The following is a 12,830-nucleotide window of genomic DNA, read 5'->3' as shown; positions in this document are numbered from 1 at the left end:
TGATATTTTTGTAAAAAGTTTATACAAAATTGCTTCGTAATTACTGTAGATATGTGCAGAATGTCAGTGGCATGAGTTTTATGGTAAGCATTATGGGCTTAATTTAAAAGAGTAATGCATCGTCTAGAAACACAAAGCAAATTTAGAGCTACATCAGCAAAGATGTTAACTTGAAGTAAATACAAGCAAAATATACATGCTTCCTTGTATAAACATTTTAAATAACAGAAATGTACATATAGTGACTTGCCTATGAGGTGCCTGTTTGTTTCGTGGCCTCAGTCTCACACTCTTTTCAGTCATCAAGATTAATTATTAGGCTTATTTTCATTAATGAGTTGCACAGCTTTGAGTAATACAGTTGTCAATAGAAAATTCAATTTAGCCCTTCAGTTTTCTGCACTTTGGCGCCTGGCTGTTCCAAAATCATTCCAAAAGCATTATAATTTTCACATTATTAGAATGTATTATATATCTGGGGTCTCTGAGACACCTGAGTGAAGATTAAATAAAGCTATTTGTGGCTTGGTGTACAGTGAAAGTGAATCTTGCATGGGTTACTTGATCTTGCTTACTGGATTACGGAGGCCTTGTCTTGTGTACGTCTTACTGGGATGTCAGGCAGTACTGTCTGACCACTGTGAGCAGCAGCTGAAGAAATATATATTTTTTCTTTTGTATTTCACTTAAGTTTTAGGTCTCGGCAGCCTGAAGACAGCCTTTATCTGTCATGTGGAAGATCCACAATTAAAAAAGTGAAATCTGCAGAGCTGTGAAGTACAGTGCATAAAGTACTTTCATGAAAGATAAAGTTTTGAGAGTTTCTTTGTTAGAAAGTGGCAGGAGAATTCATATATATATACATGTATGTGTTTTGGCTAATTTGATTTATCGTGCTGGCAGTTTGGGCATCCTTCCTATGAAATCTATACCTTATCAAACCTGCCATGTAACATATAATAATGAAGAGTAAGAGAAGAATAGTAAGAAAACTATATGGGGGGAAAAATGATACTGTGTTACTGGCTTATGAAATAGGACTACATTATACTCTGACATTATTGCAGATAGGAATTCAGAATTATTAGAACCAAAAATTGTAAGGGGAAGAATGAAGACTGCATTGCATCATTTAGTCAATGAACAGAACGATAGACACAGGAAGATAATAAGTGGCATAAAGAAAATAAATTGCACTTTAATTTCTCTACTTATACCATTAGACTAATTAGGTAATCAGTGAAGGTGAATGGTTGCAATGGGGAAAGGAACTTTTAGATGTCTTTTCTTATATATATGTAACTAAGCTCTGAAATTGTTTTAAGATATTGTAGAAAACAAAAGTTTTGTTGGATTTTGAAATATAATAGTACTTATATATATAAATAGCGAGAACATGAAGAGCTATTTTGGATACAGTTGGAGATGTGTTTATGACATGAAATATCAATATTTTCAGTGTTGAGGTAAACATTGATAGGATTGATAGAATCTTCCCCAGTGGAAGGTTTATTATGGGATTTCATGCTATGACTTTTAGATTGCAGTGATTTTTGAGGTCACCATGCTTGCTTGCTGTCAGAACCAGAATCTCATGGATCGTTTTGTATTGTTAGCTATATTTTATTTATTTTTTATACCCTCAGAAGTTTTTGTGCTTTTGCACTGAGATATTAAAACTGAGCAGCATTTATATTACCTGGATAGTTTATTTAGCTTTAAGCCTTTTCTTAATACAGAACTCTTTTAATTCCATAGGAATGATATTTCAGCTGCAACAATGACATCTAGGGACTGATTTATATTAATTTAATTTACATGTATACTTTTTTTTTTGTATTGTTACTAATATGTTTACTAAATCTAAATTATTAGTACTTGCTAAAAAGTTGTAAATCTCATACATTTTGTATATTCAGAGAATATCCATAATATTTATTTTTTTTTTTAGTTTCTCCTTTTGTTTTAATTATTTTAGTACTGCTAACACTGAAATTCTTGAATCTCTCTCATTCTTTTTCACCTTGTACTGTTTTCATGACATGTTATCAGATGGTGAGATTATTTTTTTCCCTGTAATTTAAGTATACTTTTTTTTTGTGAATTAAATGGAAATCTCTTCGACTTGGCTTTCTCATATGACATATTATTTCTCCTGTAATCACACCTACTTTACTTTGTTCAGGAAATGAGTCTAAAAATCCTTGTATGCAATACCCTGCTTCTCCCATGTTTATGATTATATAGACAGAGGTTTGACTCCAGAGTTAAACCCTGTGATTCAGAGCCACATCTAAGCTATATGTAAATCCTATTTTATGCAAACAAGTGTGTATGTAAAATATGTAATTGCAATTTACAGGTGATTTAACAGAATCTGTCCTATTATTTGCAAACCTACCTTATCTCCCTTGAATCTTAGTTATTTGACTGTAAGTCACTTATTTGGAATTGGTTCTTACATAGAAAGATGTCTATAGGTCTTTCTCATTGTCTTCTTCACTCATGTTTACAGTTTTTCTCAGGAATAAGAGAATATATTTCTATAACTTCCAAATTTCTCCTTCTGCTGTTCTGTGGAGTACACTGAGCAATCTTTAACATGCTGACTTTTCATTGGTATTAAGAAGAGACCTAAGCAAGAAATCTTGAGTGTAATGTATGAAATAGAGAGAAAGGCTCATTTTTTGCTGTAGGTACTTCCATAAAATTTTGTTGTCATGCCTGTGGCTTTAGGAGAGTGATACTGACTTGAGTGGAGAATTTTGAGTCATTCAGTTTATTTTATATTTTGAGAAAACAAAAATGAAATGAAACCCTAAATGTTAGGTGCTCTAAAATGTAAAGACTACAGCTATGTAATTTCTATACAATCTACCCATTAGTTGTTAGAAGAATCGCATTTGAATAGAATGTTGAGAAAATCACTTGATGTGAGAACTGCTGATGTTCTAAAGTAGAAGCTAGAGTCAATAAACTACTTCAGAGCTTTACTAATATGTGAGACCAGAGCTACGATTAGGTGAGCTGAAAATAAAGACATAACATGGAAAGCTGCAACTTGATTCTTCAGGCTCAGTTTTACTGTGAGCAAAGGTAGTGATAGCCTGTGAAAACTGGCAGTTCTCTACTTCCTGGTTAGCCTGCTCCATTGCTAGTCTAAAGTCCTGTAATGCTGAGGGAAGATACTGCTAACTGGACTTCACTGCCATCTTTTTCTGGACGTGATTGTTTAGTAGGTATAATTTTTAGTAGGATTTTAGCCGTTGTCCTCAGAAGACATTTGGAATCTGTAGGTTCCCATATGTATAACACAAAGTGTGAGCTGTGTACATGTACTGAGGACTAATAGGTTTTAATCTAGTAAAAACCACGAGGAAAGCTTGGAATAGTTTTTATTGCTGGATTGGCCATGAGGAAGCTACGCTTAGAATAGGGACAAAGAAATTACCTGAAAAAGACTAAGGCAATTCAGAGGGACTTGAACTGGACTTCCCTTATGGTGTACAATATTTAAATGTCTACGATTATATTCCCTTCTACTGCTTTGCATAGATACTGATATTTTTGCCAGCTCTTACTGAGAACTGTGCTTTCTTAGGTATGTAATCCAATTAAGGGAGTGTAGAATGTGATTTATTGCTAGCAGTTGTAGCGAGGGGAGTCATAGGCACAAAAGACTCCTACAACAATGACAGCAAACTACCACTCTTCTTTCTTGTTAGTGAAAATACAGAAGTGTCCTTTGCATTCTTAAGAGAAATTAGCTGTATATGAAGTGTTGCATAACAGCAGGTACATGTTGATCCCAGTTGCTAAATTTACCATTCATACTTGCCCTCGTGACTGTCTTCAGTGTGTTTTACACATTCGAGGGAATTCATTGTGAATGATAAGCTGTGGTAGGCCTGGAATCAGGTTCTGCAGTACATAACTTATTATTTCACATGTGAAAGGACATCTAAAAAGAACTGGACTCCCTGGAGTTCTGAATATAACCGATATTCCTGAAATTTATTTATTTTACAGCTGCAGTTAAAAGGCATTACTTTTCCTCCTTGTTAAATCTGTTGTCATAGACTAACACTAATTTCCTGGTGCAAGAAATAGCTCTTAGGGAGAATATGTTACATGTTAGCTCCCAAAGGAGCAAACAAAGATTTTGTACATCTCATCATAACTCTGATCTATTTGTGACTTAGTCTCCGTATCTATTATCAATATAGGCCAAGATAAATGCATTGCAATTTCTGGGTTAGTGTGGAAACTGTATGATTTAAATATGAAGTGAGAAGTTATTTTTGCTATTTATAAAATATTACAAAGTGTTGTATTTTTATTAGAAAAATAAATAAAATGGTATTTAGAATCTGCGTAGTCCTTGAGCAGCATCTGCAGCCAAGTATGAGGTACTGAGAATTTTACACCCCCAGGCCTAATTTTTGGCTGCACGTCTGTTGAAAATCATTTTGGGAGAGAACAAAAAATCCTATTATGAGTGATTCAGGATAAAAGCTCCAAGATCTGTGTGTCTAGGTCTCTTGTAGGGTTAGAACTGAATGTAAGGTACCAAGGATTTACCTTTTTTTTTTCTTTCTTTTTTTTTTTTCTTTTTTTTTTTTTACTTACTTTTTGTAGGTAATTAAGTGTGACTCTTCTTTTTGTGAGTCAGTTTCAGAGATAATTAGAGAAATAAAATATTTCCCTCAGCTGATAATACAATTTCTATGAAGAAATAGCTGTTGTCCTTCATGGTTAGGGCTGTTTTTAGGCCAAGGTTTTTATTATTGCTATTTGTTAGTAAATCTAATAGCAAAATGGTCATGCAGTTTTCATAAATAAGAACTGCTTTAAAACTGAATAATTGCTTTAAGGTTGCTTACAGCGGCTCTCATGTTCTATGCAGACTTGTAGCTAATAATGTTTTATGTGGTAAGAAGAAAATGGAGAGGAAAAAAAGAAAAGGAAACACAAAAGAAGAAACTACAGTAGTAGGTATACATATTGATCAACCTCCAGTAATTATCCACTCATCTGAAAGGGGCCAGACTTGCAATCTAAGTTGTATATAAGGTGGCTGGCAATTACATGCATAATTGTCCTCTCATAGCTCTTAAAATGCTTTGATCTACTGAGGCTTTTGTTGACATCTCTACTTTAGGTAAGTTCTGCGTACTTCTTTACTTGAATTGCAATTCAGTCTAGCAGTGGTGTTGCCACTGAGAAATTTTTGCAGATTTTATTCAGCTGACCACCTATTTCTCGTCTGGAAAATGGTGCGAGACTTTTATGCTCCTTTAGAACTTGTAGGAGTGCAGGTTCAGGATAACACATTGAAGTTGTTTCATAGTACCGTATAAATACAAAATTCCAATTTTCTTTATTAAAATATTTATTTTTCCTTCTAAGCCTTAAATGAGAAAACAGCTTTTCTATCTGTGCTACAGAACTTACTGTACATTCACAAAACTGCTCCCTCAAAATATGTATTAAACTAATAATATAAAAATGAAAAACTCGAATTCTACTTTCTACTGCCATTTTCATCTGAACAGTAAAAATATAAACATTGGGAAGATACTGGATCAAATTTTAAATCCCTTTTCAATTTAACTTAGTCATACTCTTTGCTTGTGAGTTCTTGCATACAATTAGGATCACAGGGTTTGACTCACTTTATGGGCATTCCTGAATACCCAAGATTTTTTTTCAGTCCTTAGCGCTGTATGCACACAGGACATGTGTATGCTAGTAGGTATACAGAACCACGTTTTCATCAGATATAGGCATGTGGAACCTGCACACAACGAGCACCTAAAAACTGCATGAAAACAACAGTCTGTTCATTCTTAGTTACTGAATCCCGACACTGTTTATTAGATATGAGCAGACCAAAACCAACCATCACACTTTTCAGTAGTGACCTTGAGGTGGCAGCAGCATTACATTCAATTCTTCTGTACACCGAGTCCATTAAAGGTGAAAGTAAAATTTGCAATAAATCAAAATAATACTGATTGTTATAATTTTATTACCAGAGCATTAAGTCAATAAAACTTATCTGAAATGTCATTTGCATTGTATACATTTTTAACTAGTTATCAAGTATGTTTTAAAAGCATGTTTAAAACAACCAAATGAGGAAATCAGTGATAAATTGTTCAAAAGCTGAGACTTGTCTAATGGCGTAGTAAAACTAAAGTCTATTTTGATCTCTTGTATTATAAAAGACTGTTTCTGAAAGCATTTGTTAGTACAATAATGTCTTGCGACTTGACTAACTATATTTAATGTCCTAATGCCTGATTAAATATTTTCCTGCAAGTTGTCAGGTCCTTTTTCATTCATGATTTTATGTAGGAAGGTCATCTAATTATATGACACCCTTTCAGTGAAGGGGAATGTGTTTGTTTCTTTTAATAATGAGGAATAATGAAACTTATTTATGTTGGAAGTCAGAGAAATTTATTGGAGAATTACAACATGAGAAACATGGAAATTAAAAAAACCTTTTAATAGCATATTCATTACCAAGTAGCTTGCAGGTAATGAAATAGTTGTATGAAAGCCAGTATATTGGGTGATATAATATTGCTCATGTCAGTTTTTTGGACATGGTTATTATGTGTTTCTATGTTGTCAATTACTATTAGGTTACTAAATTATTATTAGCTAATTATTCAAGATAGGAGACACTAGAAGAAAAGATTAAAAGCATTTGTTTTTACAAACTTTGAAAGGACCTTCTAGCTGGCAAGCAGGTTAGTGTGATGTTACGCTGTAGGCATGCTGTTTGGGTTGTATCACTGCATAATGTTCAGCAAAACTAACAAGTTTGGTCTAGAATTCAAATCTTGTATCAACAGTGTTGAAGGAACAACATTCAAAAGTAGTTACCCATACAAATGCATAGAACTACTTTGAAGGAAAATGTGTAGCTGCTGCTAAAGGAGTCCTGAAAACAGATGAAAGATAGGCCATGTAACAGGTAAAATAATTCAGCAAACTAAAAATATAGCTATAGAATCACAAAGCACAAGCCAATTGGAGGAAAATGTGGATGCTGTTTGGGCTGTGCCAGTAGTTACTAAAACCAGTACAAATATTGACTATTACTTCACTAAGATGTAGACCTGGTCTCTTCTGGTATGTACAGAGCTCTTCTCTTTGTCTCACTTTGCAGTTTCTTAAAATAACTTCTTTACAAAATTTCCAAAGATATGAATGCAGTGATTGACAAAAGAGACAGAGTAATAATAGTATTCTTGTGAGAAATATAATTCAATGTGAGCCTGCTGTCTTCTTTCTAATTTTAACCTCCTGGCTCTTTATTGTCAAAATGTATTTAACTCAGAAGTAACAGTAAGGCAAGAATACATATGAGCTGAACACAGTTAGCATGGGAACTAACACAAGTAATGTCTTAGTAGTACATAGAAGTGAGGTTCACAGGGTAGCTCTAATCTCTGAAAGTCAGGATCCTAAATTATCAGCATCTCAAAAGAAGAGATGTGCCTTTTATTTGTCTTTAGAGCACATGAACACCCATGTTGGAGGAAAAAATTAAAAAATAAAATACCTGCCACAATGTGGGCACTTTGTGTGTACACAGAATACAAATAAATGGATCGTCTTCAAGTTCAGTGAGAGACAAATCTCTTACAGAAGCTGTAGAGTATCCCAGAGATTTTGACCTGTAGCGCAGGATTTTAGGACTTGCTCAAGTGTTAGTTTAGCATTTGTCTGATGTTTGTGCGCCTATGATTAGACCTTCTTGTCCTGAAATCACAACACTGATGTCTTGAAAAGTACTCTTGCTGTTCTTAGATAGAAGGTGACCGATGCAATCTTCTGGTTAAGCTGCGTAGTGTCTTGTAAAATTTATTTTATTATGTTGTGGAGTAATTTGTAAAGCAAAGAATATATTGCAAGTTGTTCAGTTAGCAATGCCACTGTTGAGTAAAATCACATTACCTAGAACATTAAAACAATCACTCTAAAATATGATTTATAATGATTGGAACATGTTTGTAAAAAATAGATGACCACTGTACATTTGCCATTGACACAGAGGTCCTTAATGTCAAGAAAGCACTCTTGACCTTGACGAGTAGTTGCAATTCCATTTAAATCAATTGCCAATACAAGTCAAATGAAGTTCTTATGGCTGTCTGGTGTGCACTTCCCCATTCTTCTGACATTATTGTTCTACTCCAAGTCATTCTTCAATCTTTTAACAGCTGAAAGGGACCTGCATTCTGCAGCTTTATGGGGAAACAGCAGTAAGTTGTACTTCTGTGTTTTGAAAGCTTCAACACTTTTTTTTTTTTGCTGACTTTATTTCCAAGCTAAGCAAAGCACATACTTATCTACATAAAAGAGTACTAGGTCTGTTGATAGCCAAGCCAAATATTTCACAGTGAATATAAAATACATCTTGACAATACATCTGTGACTAAAATTTTACTTGTCATTCATCCCATTGGGTAGAAAAGAAACCGAGCATTTAATTCTGGCAATTGCAGATCTCATTGTTAGCTTAGTGTTATAAAAACCTTTCACTATATTAAACATGATATATGCTAAACATCAGTTATTATTTTAAGAAGATATTGATATAATGTTCAGAGTACTTTTAGGGGTGGAGGGGCGGCACACTGCAGCTCAGGAAAAATAGCTTGTAAATGTATCCTATGTGAATGTCTGGATACTTGTTTTTTCAAAGGGGATGAACGTAAGAAAAATAATATCTGGTAAACACATTTTGCATAAAATTCCTCGGATATACTGAACTTTCTAAAAATATCAGTTTTTTAAAAACATCATCTTGTTTTCACTTTTCTAAATAAATCTGTAAGTGCTAATGTCTACTTTTTGACAAGTGGAAGTCATTGCAAAGATGCAATGTGGCACTGAGTTCACAAAACAGGAGGAAAAGAGAAAACACAGATACTTTCTCAAATACATGTAATGCAAATTATGGCTAACCTTCCAGCCTCTCCATCCTTTCAGCCTCTTTCAATAAGTTGCCCAGCCTTTAAAAGATCCTGTTATTAAGAATAGAAGTGAAAGTTGTTTGAGCTGATATGTTAAGCTTCAAAATATACAACAAATAAGAATTCATAACAAAAATACAGATTCTGATTGCCAGGAGAAGTTGGCGTGTATTAAGTATTAACAGGTTTCTGCAATTAATGCAAAACTAATCATCGTCTCTCCATGGACAAATGTAAATTGTAAGTTGTTAGGTCTGTTCTGTTCAATAGGATTTGTATTGCAGCTAATCCACTTAGCATCTCATGTTGAGACTTTTTTTTTTTAAGAAGCAGTGAGACATTATCTCTTTCTAGAGATTGTATGGATTTCTTTAATTTCCATATTTTGACTGTTCTGTTTTTCCTAAATATGTAAATAAGTTTGTCTGCTAGTATTTCTCTATTCTCAGGGGTTCTGATCAAAGTAACAGGCACTATTTTGTTAATATACCTATGCTGTTGGACACCATTCTATATGTCTATTGCTATGGAATGATCATTGGCATACAGGAATGTGTTTTGCATACTGTCCTTGTCTGTGCAGCTGAGCTTCAAAGATTCTGATGTTCTGCTGGTGGGCAAGAATAGCTGTGTAAAACTGCATTGTATTATAATATCATGGAAAGACACATGTGAAGGACAACATTGAGACTCAATGTTCCACTGAAACAAATGATAAAATTGGAGCATTTCTCTTTGTTAGTGGAGAAGCAGGTTCAGATGTGGTATTGAAATGGAGAACACTGGGGCAAATCCAGTTTTATGGCAGTGTAAATATCATTGCTTATGGTTATCTATTAAAGTTAATCTCAGAGCAAAGTGTAGCATGCACTAAATATGTGTACAGAGGGACAATATTAGTAGAATTGAATGTTTGGCAAATAATTTTTCCCCCAAAAAAGTGCATGAGTTGGTTTGTGTTGTGGTGATTTGTTTTGTTTTACTTACATGTTATGTTTTGTAGCCATTTTGAAGCTAAAGACCCAAAATGTGTGAGGTTATGGAATCTCGTATCTTCTGTATGCCATTGAGTGTTTGGCCTTTTATTGCACAGTCTTTTCAGGCACAGAAGATTTTGATCCAGATATACAATGAAACAAGAGCAACTTCCAGAAAGAAAGATAATTGTCATTTGCGCAGCCTTTTACTTATACGTAAAAGCCATTAAAAAATAAAATAAAATCCACCTGCTACTTTATTGTTTGATATCAGAGGCAGAATAATGTCCAATTTTAATATTGCACTGCCTGGCTATGTACTGTGCTAATTTGTTCTGTGACATCGATGAATCAAAGTAGAGTTCCTGATAGAAGAACATCAAAAGGAAATTAATCTCCTTGTGATAATATTAATAATTTCAGAATGGATGTGTTTTTCTCAATTATTGTAACCACTGAAAGCTGTGTTTGGGGGACTGCTAGATCCATATCACAATTGCTACACAAGTCGAGTGTGCAAGAGCAGGACTGATACTGTTTGGTAGCCAATGAGGAGCTTCTTTACTGAGGGATGACATGAATTCTGCTAAGCCTTTTTTGTAGAATTGTATGGTTCCTTAGGGAAAGGAGATACAGAAGTATGAAAAGTATGAAATTGATGGGGAAGAGGGGAAGCTGTCTGGGGGGGGGGGGGGGGGGGGGGGGGGGGGAAGGGGGAAATGACTTTTGAAAATGTCAAAGATGGCAGGCCTGGACTTGAAGATGGAATCAACAGCAGGGAGTTGATAATACTACACAATTAACTAAAAAAAATCACCATGTATTAAAACACGACACTCTCTGTGAGATTCTCCTCTGAGTCAGGTGCTCACACGCTGCTTCTCGTGCTTTTCTATGTCGCTCCTCACAGCACTGCTCCTCTCAGCCATTTTCCACTTTGGCCCCAAAACGTTGCTGGCTGACCCAGCCGTGCGTGCAGCGCCCTGTTGTCTGGCAGCCCGGTTTATAAAACTTCCTCTCCAACAACTGCTAAATAACTTCACATGTGTAAAGAATGAAGTCAAACATGGCTGTAGCTGAAGTAATGTTCTGGTAGTGTTTGTGAGCGTGGAAGCAGTATCTGTAATTAGGGTTAATAGCTTATGTTCTTGGAAAGAACAGGTAAAGATTGTGCCATATTATAAGCGTGTAGAGCCAGTGTCCATTTTGGTTAACTGAAAGTTTTCACCACTGAGAAGTTTAGGTTATTAAATGCATAATGCACAGTAACTGCATGTGCAATGGTTATTTAGTAGCTCCTTGCTTTTCTAAGTTATTTCTACATAATATGTTGTATAAAGATGCAACATGCAGTGTTTCCATAGGAGTCCTGCAGGGAGAGATGCGATTAAGAACGTTATGCAATAATGCATTCTTACATGAAATGTATTTGTGAGCATCATACATGCACGCAGAAGTGCTTAGCTCAGTAATTCTTTACATCTCTGCACCATATTGGCTGTTTTAGCACAAAGGTGTTCCAGAAACAGTGATAAGAAATAAAAATAGTTCATCATTTTCTTTGTACTATAAGAACTGTGTTACTTTATAAATATTTGCCAGATATTGTTTTTTTCCATTTCAGTAGAGATGATTTATATCTGAAAAACTGTGTAAAATGGTGGTGCTGAAGCAGTAATAAACTTTATTTTTGGCAGTCAAACGTAATGGCATTGCCAGTCAGTACTTTTTCATAAATTACAGAACAAAACCAAAAAACCAATCTGGTCACTAATCATTTCTTTTTGTTAAACATCTGTTTCTTAGCCTCTTGTTTAGATTTTCTTGAAATTATGCAGGCACCGGACTTCCTGAACAGCCTTTCTGGTGGATTTTCTGCCATCACATAAATGTAAGATGAAAGAAATCATAAAATATTAGTCCTCAATTTTACTTATCCTACCAGTAACTTCCATTTTCTTCTTATTCGTGGTCACAATGATTCCACTTTACTTCCTGCAAAGCCAGGTCACCTAATTAAAATAAAAATGTAAAGAGCTTGCTTTATGCTATTAAATTCAGTAGTTCAGGGGAAAAAAGTCCAGTGAATGAGTTTTTAATATTCTGATAAATCACAGCAATACCTTTTTATTGCCCAATTAATTTACTCTGTACTGTAAATAATAATAATAATTAATAACAGCTCTGTTTTCCTAACTTGGCTGAAGTTATCATTGTGACCTCTAGTAATGCTGCAAGAAAAGGTCAAACCTTTTGAACTCTAGATGTGGGGAAATGTCTTTTATGGGAAATAACAAAGTTTCAGAAGCTGAATTATTAGTCTTCTGTGAATTAAAGTTGACCTGTTAGGTAACTGAAATCTATATAAACAAATATCTGCTAGCTGAGCAAACACCTTTCTCTATGAGATTTTATTGTACTTCTAAGAAAAGAGTTAGTTGAATATATTCAGTTACAGAAACCTGTGTCTTATGATTCATAAATGTTCTGCAGGCATGTCAGAATTTATGCTGAATTAAATGAAAAATAACAATCATTTATTACGTCTATTGTTTTGGAACTTACAATTGATAAGACTAACTTCACAGAACAATTAGAACATTCTTCTCATAGAGGACAAGGAGTACCTGTAGTGATATATTCCTGAGCCTGAGTGCTCACTGACATGTTGTTAATCCAGAAGACAGGGGTAATCCTGATCTTTCTTGGGTTTTGGGGTTTCTCAAGTCTTCAAGTTTTTTCTAGATACCAGACAGTGCATGAATTACCAGGGAATACTTGTATATCAAATACAAATATAGTCAGATTATTTGTGTTTGCTGAAATACTTGCTTCTGATTACAGACTAAAAATGTGA

This window comes from Coturnix japonica, chromosome 11 (genome assembly GCF_001577835.2).
Source record: "Coturnix japonica isolate 7356 chromosome 11, Coturnix japonica 2.1, whole genome shotgun sequence".
Taxonomy (NCBI): Eukaryota; Metazoa; Chordata; class Aves; order Galliformes; family Phasianidae; genus Coturnix; species Coturnix japonica.
Note: the sequence above shows the minus strand (reverse complement) of the source record.